The sequence below is a fragment of the Chrysemys picta genome, chromosome 1 (genome assembly GCF_011386835.1).
Source record: "Chrysemys picta bellii isolate R12L10 chromosome 1, ASM1138683v2, whole genome shotgun sequence".
NCBI classification, from domain to species: domain Eukaryota; kingdom Metazoa; phylum Chordata; order Testudines; family Emydidae; genus Chrysemys; species Chrysemys picta.
The window spans coordinates 85420581-85434131 of record NC_088791.1 but is presented as its reverse complement, the minus strand read 5'-3'; the positions used below and the strand labels follow the sequence as shown (position 1 = coordinate 85434131).

At 35.2% G+C, this 13551-nt stretch overlaps 1 long non-coding RNA gene across 5 annotated transcripts in view; it reads right to left on the bottom strand.

The window, feature by feature from the left end:
- Nucleotides 1-2765: 2765 nt before the first annotated feature.
- LOC101931335 (uncharacterized) overlaps nucleotides 2766-13551 on the bottom strand; it is a 95683-nt gene continuing 84897 nt past the window's right edge. For all 5 annotated transcript variants that reach the window (XR_010591354.1, XR_010591348.1, XR_010591347.1 and 2 more), the window contains 4 exons: nucleotides 11808-11906; nucleotides 11130-11272; nucleotides 6641-6799; nucleotides 2766-6549 (listed from right to left, as the gene is read on the bottom strand). This is a non-coding gene — a long non-coding RNA (uncharacterized LOC101931335). The remainder of the gene's footprint in view (nucleotides 6550-6640; nucleotides 6800-11129; nucleotides 11273-11807; nucleotides 11907-13551) is intronic.

Below are 13551 nucleotides of genomic sequence, written 5' to 3'. Positions count from 1 at the left end.
ACACTAGGTAAGAAATACATGCTGGACGCTGTCAGCATGCAGAACTTGCATTTACATCAATAGATTTTCTGTGAGCCAAATAAATATAGACTAGAGCTAAAAGTCTTTATATTTCAGATCCCCAGTAAACTTTTTTCAAATTAAACTTGTGTTTCTACTGGAGAAGGCTGGGAAGCTCTAGCCTAAGTAATACTTTTCCTAGGTTCAGGCTCAGTAATTAAACTACATGTAATAGACAGAATGTGTACACTTATGATATAAAAAACAATGTTCAACAACTTTCAGTCAGCTTTGAATTTAACATTTCACCCCAATGACAAAACATTCCTTTTTTCCGACAAGAGACCACATTTCAGAAAATTGACTTGTTACTCAAATTGACACCAAGGAAAATACTTTATTTGCCATCAGGCAAGGTGTCGCCTCGGACTGGAACACTGAGCCCTTAGAGTGTAAAATTAAAAGATGGATTCTGATGCAGACCTAAAGGATTCATGAACAAACAAATCCCTTCCTTTGGGGGAACCAAACAAATATCCACATCCTTGCCAGAGATGTGGGGGGAAATAATTGGGTGAAAATAGTAAATTCTATACCGTAGTTACCCACTTCCTCTCTTCCACTCCCCACAATCCCTTCTGAATGGATTACTAAGGTATCCCAAAATTGTCCAGTTTGAACTTAATTAAAACCTACATCTACAAGATAACCAATATTTTGCTAACCCCTGGGATGGTCACTTAAAATTAGTTTCATTCCCTATCCACGGGTGAGTTATTTATAAACCACAATCACAAACAAGTAAATACAAGAGACTCTCTGCTGGTGTAACTCCACTGACATCAACGGAATTATGCCAGCAGACAATTTGGCCCATGTATGTTACAGAAAGGGGAAGGTGCCATAGTGAAAAGATACTATAGGGTCATTCTGGTAGCTTGGTCACAGGAACTAATTTAAGATTAATGTTGTTTCATTATTTTATAACTCTCTTGGCATTCCTCTGTATTTATTTCTGTGGACAGCTTTGTAAGTTTAATTTGGGGGAACACAGCATAGATTTTCTTTAGGTAGATCCAGGAAACCACCACTCTCACTTTTTAAATTTTGTGCTATATCTCAAATGGCACAAACAAACCTGGCAAGGTGAAACCTTCTACCACTTACAGGAAATACACCGTCTTCTTCCTATTGCATAAACCTGCTCCATGTGTCAAGAAATGTATATGCATTTTTCTAAGAGTGTCTGTATCCCCTTCTGTGCTCAATCCACAGAGAACGAGAGCCTGTTACATGCCCCAGCTGTAGCGCCTGCCCCTTTAGCTCAAGCTGCAGGTACTTTCTGCTCCGGAAGTCCTGAGTTCTGCCCCTCTTGTTGACAAAAGATGGAGAGAGGCCATTACATGTACTGAGGATTATACTGCACTCAAAGCAGAAAGTGTCAACCTTGGATTACCATAGTTTTGCACTACACCAGATTGCCTATTTAAAAATGACATATTTTTACTCAACAAATCTGTACCCTGTGTGTTTTCAGAGTCACGTGTACTTAACTTAATGACAAAAATAAGAGTTCACGGCTTTTCACCCTGTAGAGCCAAAACAGCTAAGAGAGACTGATCTGGATTCTATTCATTCTTGTGAGAGTCATCAACAGATTTATTTATGAAGTTCCAATTAGTCACACCTGTGCAAACCCACTGAGAGCAATGTTTTTGCATAAGCATTGCTGAGGATATAATTTGAAAACAATGGTGGTAGGGGGTTGTACTGCTGTAATTGAGGGTATAATTTAGCCTAAAAAACCCTTTGTTACTGGTGATGCTGAGTGTGTAAAGGAAAATACTCTGCTTTATTTTCAGATCCCAAGTTCAGTCTGCAGGGTTGGCAGTTAGAAAAAATATATTTGTACTTGAAAACTGAGCACATTTAGATCTTAGATCATTTGGAGGCAATAAATATAGAGCTCCATAATGTCATTTGTACAGTTAATTTTCAGAGTATAAGCACACATACATTAAGAGAGTCTGCCCTGTGGTACTGAAAATGAAAACAAATCCTCAATTTGCATATTATTTAGAAGTGACAAAAAAGAAATTCAACTAAAATTTATTCTTAGGCAGGGAATAGGGAGGAAGAGAGAAAAAGAGGCTAATATGTTAATGATTAGTCCATTTGAAACAATCTTCTTCCAGATTACCAAAAATGAGCTGCTATATCCAAAGTACATTCTGAAAACATTTGGGGGTAAATGATGAAGACAATTTTTTTTATCTGTATAATTTTTCTTCTATTTTGGTTAACAAGCTCAGTTTACTCTCTAGGTAGTACAACCTCTATAATCTTGGTAGCAATTTCATTAAAACACAAGGAAGCAGATATTTTGTCTTTTAATAGAGGTCTGATTGTAACTTGCTTTGCAAATTCCACAACTATTGCTCCACAAGACAGTAATGATATAAACAACCTCTAAGATCTTTGTAAACCAAAACGATAATTACCAAATGCAAACTGCACTTGTGATTTAATTAAGGTTAACATATTTGGGGTGTTATTTTATTCACACTGACAATTATTTAAAAAAAAAAACATGTAAGTTACAAGTGAGAAACCTATTGAAATACAGGGGGAAATATCTTTTCTACTTAATTGTCGCCAGTGTTTTATATCAGAATAAGATTTGCCTATTTATAATTAATGGAAGTATAACCCTTTTTTGAAAACAGACAAGAAATCCACAGTTTTTCAGAGAAATAAAAGAGGCAAAGTAACAAAAATATTTTTATTAATTTGCATTAGAGAAGGAATACAGAAAGAAGACTGTAAAAATAAATTAGTTATATAAGAATGACTCACATTCACAGAAGTGTCCCACAAACAAAATGACACCCAAGACAGAAAGATATACAAAGATTGACAAAACTTGGATAGTAAAGCAATATATGGGATGTTGGCACTATTATGAACATTCTCACAGGTGATTTTTCTGCCCTCGGAGCTATAATCCCTTGTTTTATTTCCAGAATAGGAAAAAAAAGAGAAGAGAATGTATATTTTCAGAAAAACATGTCAATAGAAAAAGAATTATTATTTACATGCTAGCTCATCATTCAGGTCTATTATTGAGTGTGGGAGTAAAAAAACCTGGACCATGGACTAATGGGATACCTTAGTTTGTTTCATTCTTAATTTAGGTAGCAATAACATGAATTTGGAAATTCACAAGTTGGGTTTTTGTTTCGTTTTGTTGGTTTTTTACAGTATTAACTAATTAGTTTAGTGTTTCATGTACAGTGTTATCTTGAGTAGAAAATTTAAAAAAATGTATAAACAATTTAAACATTTAACACTGATGTAAAGGTGAATCAACCTGTTATAAACTAATTTCCTTACTTGCCAAATTACATGGGTGAGGGATGAAGAAATAAAATGCAAACATGGTAATCAACATGGTGACATACTAAATCATTTCCCAACAATTTTCAATAGCTCTACAACTATACCTTTTTCTATACTCATGGCCCCATCTTAGTTGATGATTTTTCACAATGTATTTCATGGCTTCCATCCCTACATGAGACTTTATTACTATCACATAGGAATAAAAAGCCATAAAACACTAGAGTGAATTTATCTTGATCAGATGCAATACTTATTTTCTTCACATGATTTCACAACCATTTCAAAACTAACCAATAATTTCATGCTACATTACTGAACATTTTAAACTACATTTCAATGACAAGAAACACACTGAAATTGTTACATCACAAATTAACAGAACTTTAGCCTTTAAAGACATTCCTACCTACAAAGATCAGGAAACAATCACAACACAAAACCAATTAAGTCACTGAAAAAGACAGGACACCACAGAAAAAGATCACTTCCACATACATCTTTAAACACAGACGGAAAGACAAGAGACAAGAGAAGCACTGGCACAAATCAAAACTATGAGAAACACTACCAGAATCCCTTGTTTAAAAAAATCCTTTCCCAAGTAGCTTCCTGGCATGACCATCACAAGGATGGACTTTGCATTGCAAAGAATTCAGACACCAGCACCATGGAATCACTAGACATCTGAGCTTAATTGGGGGAAAAAAGCAATTTTCCCCATTATGGCACTTTACAGGCACAATCACAGGGCCAGTAATGTGGCAAACTGATCTCTATAACTTGTACATCCTGCCTATGATAAATGTACTAGGCAGCCAATGCTCATATTTCTACTGATCAAATACTGAATAAGACAAATTATAATGTACTATTATATTCTAAACCAGACTGATTCTCAAGGTCCTGGGCTGAATACCATTAGTTATTAATGTAATTACTATTCATCTTCTGATTATCTTATTACTACTATTACTACTAATTGGCCAAGTTGAAACACAAGTCTCTAGGGTCATAGAAATGTCAATACAATAATTTAACTGCCTTTCATGGCCTTTTGAAAATAATTTTGCTTGTACACTTACAAGCATACTAAGCAATATCCAAAGTGTCTGAAAAGGCTAAAAGTATATACTTTAACTAAAATATTTTACATTAACCCAATTAAAGTAACACAAATATTAATTTTTATTTACAGTTTACATTAGACCTAAAAATTAACTCGGTTTTATTTATATACTCCTATCCTTGCTTGACTATGAAATCCTATTTCTTGGATAGTACAATGTGGATAGCACAGGAAAGAGCAGGAAATTATTAAATGAAAGGAAGTGCATAAATAAATTCAATTATCATGCATAAAACATGCAAATGATTTAAAGACTGCATATGAAACTCTATTTTATATTCATCAATCTCAGGTTGCACTTTTGAGGGAGAAAGAGATGCTAATTGGGTCCAGATTAATGCACTCCCAACCTTTCCATTTGTTTTTAGGTGAGGGTTAAATGAGATGTATTAAAATAAACACAGCTGCTCATCTCCCTCTCTCTCTCTTTCTCTCTTTTGTTGGAGAGCGAGAGCGAGAACTAAACAACATACTGCAGGTTTTCCGGTATGGTGAGATCTGCCTTTCCTAGGCTCCTCATAACTGCATATCTCATACCTACCACAGCTCTCTAGCTCCAATGTTTTTCCAAAGAACATAACGTTGTGCTGAAAATGAGTACAAAAATGAAGTGTAATAATTGTCTTTGGAGAGTAGGGAAGGAGGTATTTGTGCCTAAGTAGGCTCTGTCCTTACCCTCCCCTGACTAACTGTGATGAACTGTTTTAAATTGCGTGCAGTCACTTTAAAAAAGATTAATTCTAAGTTGGCATGGTGATATGTGGCTCAGTTATGTGGGAAACATGGAATCATGAGAGGACTTGAGCTGTTTTGTTTTGCTCACCCAGCCAGCAGAAACTCGGCACATAACAGAAGTAATACTCTTAGCGAAAGTTCACTCTCAGTTCCTTTGACAAATTTCTCCTCCCCTCCTTCCCCCCGCACCACAGAATCCACCTTGGAAAGAACATTCTCTCTGTGTTTTTTGTTTTTGTTTTTCCTTTTCTCCCTTTTCTAATATAAGGTATTGCTTTTCTCAGTTGTAGACCCTGGTTGGCTGATAGCCTGAAGTGAGAAGAGGCAAGAGGTAAAGGGACAGATTTAATGGGGTAAAAGCAGTGCCTGCAATAACAACAGAAAGGAAAGATGTGTACCTGGGGCTGATTCTATCTTGAAAGAAGGAAGGAGGGATTGGAAGTGGACTTGGCCTAGAATTGTATATCAGAGGAAGGACCCACTTTGATTGTGTAACAGAAGAAGGTAAAAACAAAGCAAACAATAAAGATCATCAAACTAATTTCACACTGAAACTGATTAATTTGGATCATAGGCCCAAAGGGGAAAGGTTAATATATTGTCAATTAAATATTTCTCTTCCCTTTGCTTAATATTATTGAAAATTAAGATTTTTTGGGGAAGGGGGCGTGTAAAAAAATCTCTTCACGTTCCTTTAAACTGCTTTGTAAAAAAATCTCTTTTTCCAAACTATAAAAATTACAGGGAGAAGACAACAAAAATACATATACATAGAATTGAACATATAGTCACATATATGGTTTCAGACACACACACTTTTATTAAGTGTCTCACACACTGATAACCTCTTTATTAAAATTAATTTGTGCATGTTTGCACGTGTCAATTAGTTGTAATAAATAACAACAATGAGGCTGATATTCAATCTGTCAAATAATCTGATAAATTCTCAGAGAGCTATTTACTTAGGAAATATGCTTATGATATTCCTTGCTCCTAAAAGAGAAAATGATTATACAGTAACTAAACCCTAAGTAAGAGCTAAAGATATTCACCTCATGAAGCCATTTCTCAACTAGCCCCTTGGCACTTGCTGGAATTATTCGCAGCACGAGCTCTACTTTTTCATTTTCTGCTGACTCCATGTGAGTAATTTCTTTCTCATGATTAAAAGTGAGCTTGGCAATTCCTTCAAAGCATTTCTTCAGGTGTGGTTGGTCTCGGAGTGGATCCTTTGTCTCAGAAAGGATTTCTAAGAGCTCATCGTTGCACAGAAAGAAAAAAACCTAAAGGTGATAAAAAATGAACTTTATAGATATTTATATAAACACATTTTATACCAATGCCCACAGCCAACAGATGAAATGGACTGTTTACCTTAGAAAGAATAGTCTTTTCTTCTCCAAATAATCATTCAGGCCTTTCTGAATGTCATCCAAAAGCGATTCTGCCTCCTTCAACTTATCCAGCATCTGGGGCTGTGAGATAACCCTCATGCCATTGGCCTCCTTCACTGACTCCTTCATTATTAGCCTCCTGGTGGGTGAGATAGAATACAGTGAATGTAATAACCATACTTCACACAACAGGCTCTCTCTCTCTTTTAAATTGAAAATCCCCTTATTACAAAACAAGGGGTGTTCTTTTTCTTCTACCTTTAAGTAGGACTGCCACATTCATTGCTTTTTACAAAAACGCAGCTGCTTTTTAAGCTACAGATAAATAGAATCTGCTAGGCGGTAATTCCACTCAGTCTGAATGCATTATTTTCTAAGACACTTTGGTGAGGGACTTTTTATTATAAACTGGAATGAACAAGGAAAGTCCTTTTCTCATCTAATTATGACTGTGCTTTGTTCTGTACTATTAACCTACAATGCCAGATTGATCTGCTATTTTTTTGCTTCAGCCAGTTCAATAAATCAACATGTTTTTCTGGCAAATTACAGAGCTAATTATTAAGACTTCATGGACTAATGATAAAAATAGAAATAACATAAAACAATAGAGAATGCTGTATCAACAACAAAGCTAGACAACACATCAATCCTTTGCTGTGCACAGTGCAATCTCATGTTTTAGCATCACTGATTAGTATAGATGGATGCTATTTGAACACAATCTACAGAATTTTCTTTCAATAAAATATTGATCCACTATGTATATTCTTCTCTGGACTGAAGAAAAAAGGTAAAACTGAACTGCATTATTTTGCATATATATATGATTGTCCATCATTTTATCGCTGCTGCCACCATCACATTTCACTATTGTAAAGCAGGAACCAAAAAAATAAAATCAGCTCCAGGAATATACTAAAATAAATTAAAATCAAGACTACTTATATTGCTTTTTCCTTAAGAATATATTTATATAATTTTGGATTTATAACAATATTATGAAAATATATTCATTGAATTTAAAGAATGGCTTAGTTTTGAAAGAAAAGTTTGTTATTTCCAAATAATGCCCTTAAATAGGCCATGACCCAAGGCTCCTGAAACCTAATTGATCCAGAATGTTTTACTTTGACAAATTAAAAATATATAACAGCATTTCAACTGCACAAAAATAAATTCTACTCTAGTACTGGAAATAAGTCAAAGCTGCCGCTACACAAACACCTCCAATAAATGAAATTTACAGATTTAGACATCACTGCAAGTTTTCTTTTATGCAATAGACACTGTCAACAACTGACAAAATGTGATGAACTGTGTGAAAATGAATGAGAAATCCTTTCTACTTATTAGTGTAAGTTTATTTTCAATACTTATGAGGTTGAAAACTTTCAGAGTGGTAGGAAAAGCTCAAAGACACCTCAGAACTGTACCTGCACAACATTCCCGGTTATAAACATAAAAACAAGTTTGATAACACACATGTGCAGTAAAAGAAAACTCATATTGTGACAGTCTTAAAATCTTATATGCACTCAAAATAATGCCACCCCGATGTATTACAATTTAAAATATTATGAGAGGGATCATAATAAATAACTGAGATGTTGCCTACATTTTTCAAAGCATATATTGCAAGACGATCTATAAATACAGCCAACAGTGGGACCTTACTTTGAGATTCTAAAGCTTCCTACTGCAATAAGGCATTTCTCAGTGTTCTGATATTCTTGGCAAACAATGGGTCCTTTAGGTTGCTGGTCTCAGTATCAGAAGGCAAATCTAATGCTGTAGTACCAAGAGAAGCCTAATTTGCTCAGAATAAAGAATAGCAAAGCCTTTCCATGAAGAAATAAACCTAAGTGTATTACAGAAGCTTCAAAACGGTGAGATTAAACAAACACCTCAACATAAAAATCAATTTAGCTGACTGCACTGAGCAAATATTATCTTAAATGAGGAAGACATTCAGTTGTATTTGTTTTTTAAAAGTTTCAGGTTAGTACCAATTAGTTTAGGGTGGTAAAATACATTTACTGTGTGTGTGTGTGTGCGCGCGCGCGCGCACACGTTTGTGTGTACACACATATATAACAACTGTATTTGTTGTTATATTTGTAGCAAGGATATTCACCACAGAGTCTAGATTTAGATGAGATAAACTTTGCAGTGAAAAGAAAAAATAAGATGCCACTGTGTAATCTTGTTTCCTTACAAAATAATTTTGGACTATCCATGTACCCAGCCTTCTTTTCTTGGACAGGAAATCAAGGCCGTAAAACAATTACCATGGAAAGGAGAAAGTTTTACTCAACGGGGGCCGTTATTTTGTTTAAACTACTTTCAAAATTTAAGAATCAGTGTGAATGGACTATTTTCATCATGTTTTCTGACTGTTTTCCAGAGTAATTTGGAAATATGACTGTCCTACAGATTAAAATATACTCCACATATCTCTAACATTGCAAACATCAGTACTATGCAAGCAATTGGATTAAAAAGAAGATGTAAAATCTCCAATTTTTCCACAAAGCCTCAGCTAAGCTATAGAGAATGAACTGGTTAGGCTATACTCTACATTAGTCCAGACTAAGCCCTATTTAGTAGAAATTGACAGATGCCAAAACATCCAGTGCTCATTGCAGTGATAGTTTTTAGATATTGACCACAGTTTACTAGATTCCATTTTGAGACCATTAAACATATGTTATTGGACATAAAAACATAGTAAGATTTGACTTGCGGTTATAATGGTGAAATATGAATACTCAGTCTCTCTCCCTCTCTTTTGACATGTCAAAAGAGGCTTCAAAACACAATTGATTATTAATCATGTTTATTAAGGCAGTGCCTCAGGGCCAACCAAGAATGAGGTCCCATTGTGCAAGGCACTGTACAAACACAGCGCAACAGATAGTAAGCTCTTTGGGGCCGGGACTATCTAAATAGACAAGACACAGGGGAAAAGGGGATAACACACAAGGAGAGTGAACTATGTGATGCCAGCAAAAGATTCGTTATAGTGAAGAAAAGTTTAGGGCAAGGGGTTTTTTTTGTTTGTTTTTTAATTTAAGAAAATATTTAATCTGAAATGCTTTAGAAAAATCATGTTCCTCAAAGAAAAATACACACTTTTCCTTATAGTAACTTCATATTTTTTCTTCAAACTTTTACTTGATATTCTTATTTTTTTAAGTTATTTTGTTTGCAAAAAAAGGGAAGTAAATTAAACAATTGGACATGCAAAATATTTTCTTACAAATCAAGAATGCTTTATAATACTATTCTACTCTTCTATATTGCCTTCCAACTGAGGATCTCAAACCATTTCAAAAATATTAAATAAGTAAGCCTTACTACATCCCTTTGAGGCATGGGAGCATTATAATAATAAAAACAGTAATAAGAGTAATACTAACAGTAATGATAATAATAACTATATACATCAGTAAAAGTATTATACCTGTTTTTACTGATGGAAATACCATGGCACAGAATGACTAAATGACTTAACTAAGACACACAACCACAGACCTAGATACAAAACACGGATTTCCAAATTTCTAGTCCTGTGCTTTATTCAGTAAACCGTGTTTCCCTTCACTTCAAAAAAAAATCACCAAGATCTCCTAAAGCAGTGGCTGTCAGCCTTTCCAGACTACTGTATCCCTTTCAGGAGTCTGATTTGTCTTGCGTACCCCCAAGTTTCACCTCACTTATAAACTACTTGCTTACAAAATCAGACATAAAATACAAAAGTGCTATTACTATTACTGAAAAAATGCGTACTGTCTCATTTTTACCATATAATTATAAAATAAATCAATTGGAATATAAATATTGTACTTATATTTCAATGTATAGTATATAGAACAGTATAAAAAAGTCATTGTATGAAATTTTAGTTTGTACTGACTAAAATATCTTACAGTTTTAGGTAACTTTTTAGGTTGAATCATTTCAGCTTGTCCTTTGCTTTATTGAGAGAATATGCCTTATTTCTCTACGGCAGACAAAAAGGGAGAGAATGCATATGTCCCCTAGTAAAAAGCTAGTGCTTTTTATGTTGCCTGTTGTAAAACCAGGCAAATTTCTAGATGAGCTGATGTATCTCATGGAAGACCTCTGCGTACCCCCCGAGGGGTTTACTAAACCACTGTCCTAAAGAATGCCTCAGAAAAAATCATGGTATAAAGTTTAGAAAACTACTGTTCTATACTATGAACTAGCTATACTTACATTCAAGAGAAATTCTATCATGACTGAAAATTAAGGTAAGAGTAGTAACTGTTTTAGACTGATACCATTAAAGATTAAGCAAAGCTAAGGAGGACCTACTGCAGTAAGGGCCCAGTTCTTCATACCCACTTGCATGCAGAATTTTCATTGAGTCTAAAAAGCAGCTCTGGAAACAGAGGATGTGGAGAGGGAATCAGACCCTAAGTAGCTAACAACAACAAACTTACCAGTTCCTACTGACAACTTCAAAGTGCGTTCCTTCTACTGATATTTGGTTACATGTATCTTGTGAGCAAAGCATGGGTTCCCGGCATCACCAGGGCCTTTTGAACTTGCAGCCAGGTTTCCATAATCTCCTGCATTAGTCGCGCTGGAGACAACAAACATGAAATCTCATTTGTTGCAAGCAATGAGGAATGTACGTGTTCCCTTACCACATCCAATAAATGCCATTTATACCACATATTAAAAATAAAGTGAGCTGTTACCAGATATAAAATCACTCAACACCACTATATTCTTACAAAGTTAAAAGAAAGTGGTCTCAACTTCTGTTTTCTGCTCTACTTTGTGAAGCATAATGAAGAATGGGCCAGCACAGCTGCCTGTTTGTGAGTTTCACTTGGATGATTCACTTACTTACCGGATGACTGTGTCTATTGCATTTGGGCTCACATAATAAAAACTAAAGTGAAATCAATTTAACATAAAGAACTTTATGCTTCCCCCCCCCCACTTCTTAACATTCTACACAGTGCAAGTAGCACCGCAAACTTTGAAAAGTTTTATATAATGAAAATTACTGAAGCATAAATCACATAGGGTGGTGAAAACTGAGATGTAGCATGGAGATGAAATCTAAAAGCTAATTAAATTCAACAAGAGCCTCTCAAAAGGCAACATACCAGCTTAGCCTCCCATGCTAATATTTCGTTTTTGAAGGGTGCAATAAATGGAGGGACTTTCATGGCTGTAGTTTTCACAATGTGATCCTCCAGCAGAACCTGAGAGGGGAGAAAAAAAGATTAGATGCATGGATTACAGTACTGAATGGATGCCAAGGCCATGATAAAAAGAATAGATAAGTTAGGGCTTCTGAGGAGCTAAATTTGAAGCCAACCAGCAAAACGGATTGAACCTTATTACCTCTAGTCACTGAGAAATTCCCCAGACAGTTGGATGTAATTTGAAAAGGTCAGAAAAAAATTTCCTGCACAGTATTACGGCTTTATGGTTTAAGGGTGTACATTTGTGAGATGCCTGCTCTAATCATTTTTATCGACTTGGTATAGAGAGATAGACTGACATACGAGGAGGCAAGACAGATGGATCAGATAAGACCTACCGTTTGTTTCCTATTCTAAAATATCTTACAGTTTTAGGTAACTTTTTAGGTTGAACCATTTCAGCTTGTCCTTTGCTTTATTGAGAGAATATGCCTTATTTCTCTACGGCAGACAAAAAGGGAGAGACTGCATATGTCCCCTAGACAACCTGCTGTAATTTTTTTTGTATTTGTATTCAGTGAACTCCCTATGAATTGGAAATATACAACTGAAGCCCAGTACGTAGAATAAGATTTTCTGGACAATTTTAGGTAGATTTTATTTTTTTTGGTTTTGCTTTAAGGTGACAGTCCTCCCTGCAAAAGATTATAACAATGACCTTCAACATATTCATAGTACAAGCTTTGTTATCAATATGGCTGTTTTGCAAAAAAAAAAAAAAAAACCAATCAAAACATTTAATTCTTTGGTTTAGCGTACACAAGAGGCTTGTAATCAATATGAACATTTGCTAACATTACACAGTCCATTTTTCATGCAATTAAAATGACAGGCGATTTAACACCACAAAAGTGGTATTCACCCAAACCCTGAAAAAGTTTTAATTTACATTAGACTTTCTTTCACTAAGAAGTCATTCATCTTCCAGTCATAACACAAACACTATTCACTGTGCACTTGCTTGGCATCCACTGCAGAGACATTTTTAACAGGCTTTAAAGTACGGGCTGTGAGAGTTCATCTACTGTATTATGTTTATGGGACCTGCTTAAAGGCTCACTAAAACTGTTTCCACTTTGATCAGGAAGATATTTCCATATGGCCATATTCCCTCCCCTTAAGCCCAAAACATTCAGAACAACAAGAAATTGCAACTGAGAGTAGCATACATCTTCAGACCAACAAAGCCTTTAAAGCAAGTCAGAAAGGGTTAGTTGTAGCAAGGAATGAAAAGGACTGTGAATTGTTCCGCTAATGGAAGTTGATACTCTCAACTGAACTGGGGCTGTTCCTTAGAGGAAAAGAGATACATGGGTTCCTAAACACAACACTTTCTTCAATAATTTAGGAAGCTTCAAAGGAAGACAAACACTCTTGCATATACTGGAGGAAACAAATCACATACTAGGGTTTAAAACAACTTAATTGGACTCCTCAAATTCAGCCTTAAAACTTAAATTAGTATTTTATTAGCTACTGTTGTCTTCTGGGTCTATGGAATACAATGAGAATCTAACACTTTAACAGGATAGAAGTGTAAAGGCATGGGAGCCCCCCCCCCCCAAACATTCTTTCTGGGCTACATAATAATAATAATAATATATGGAGATATACCTATCTCATAGAACTGGAAGGGACCCTG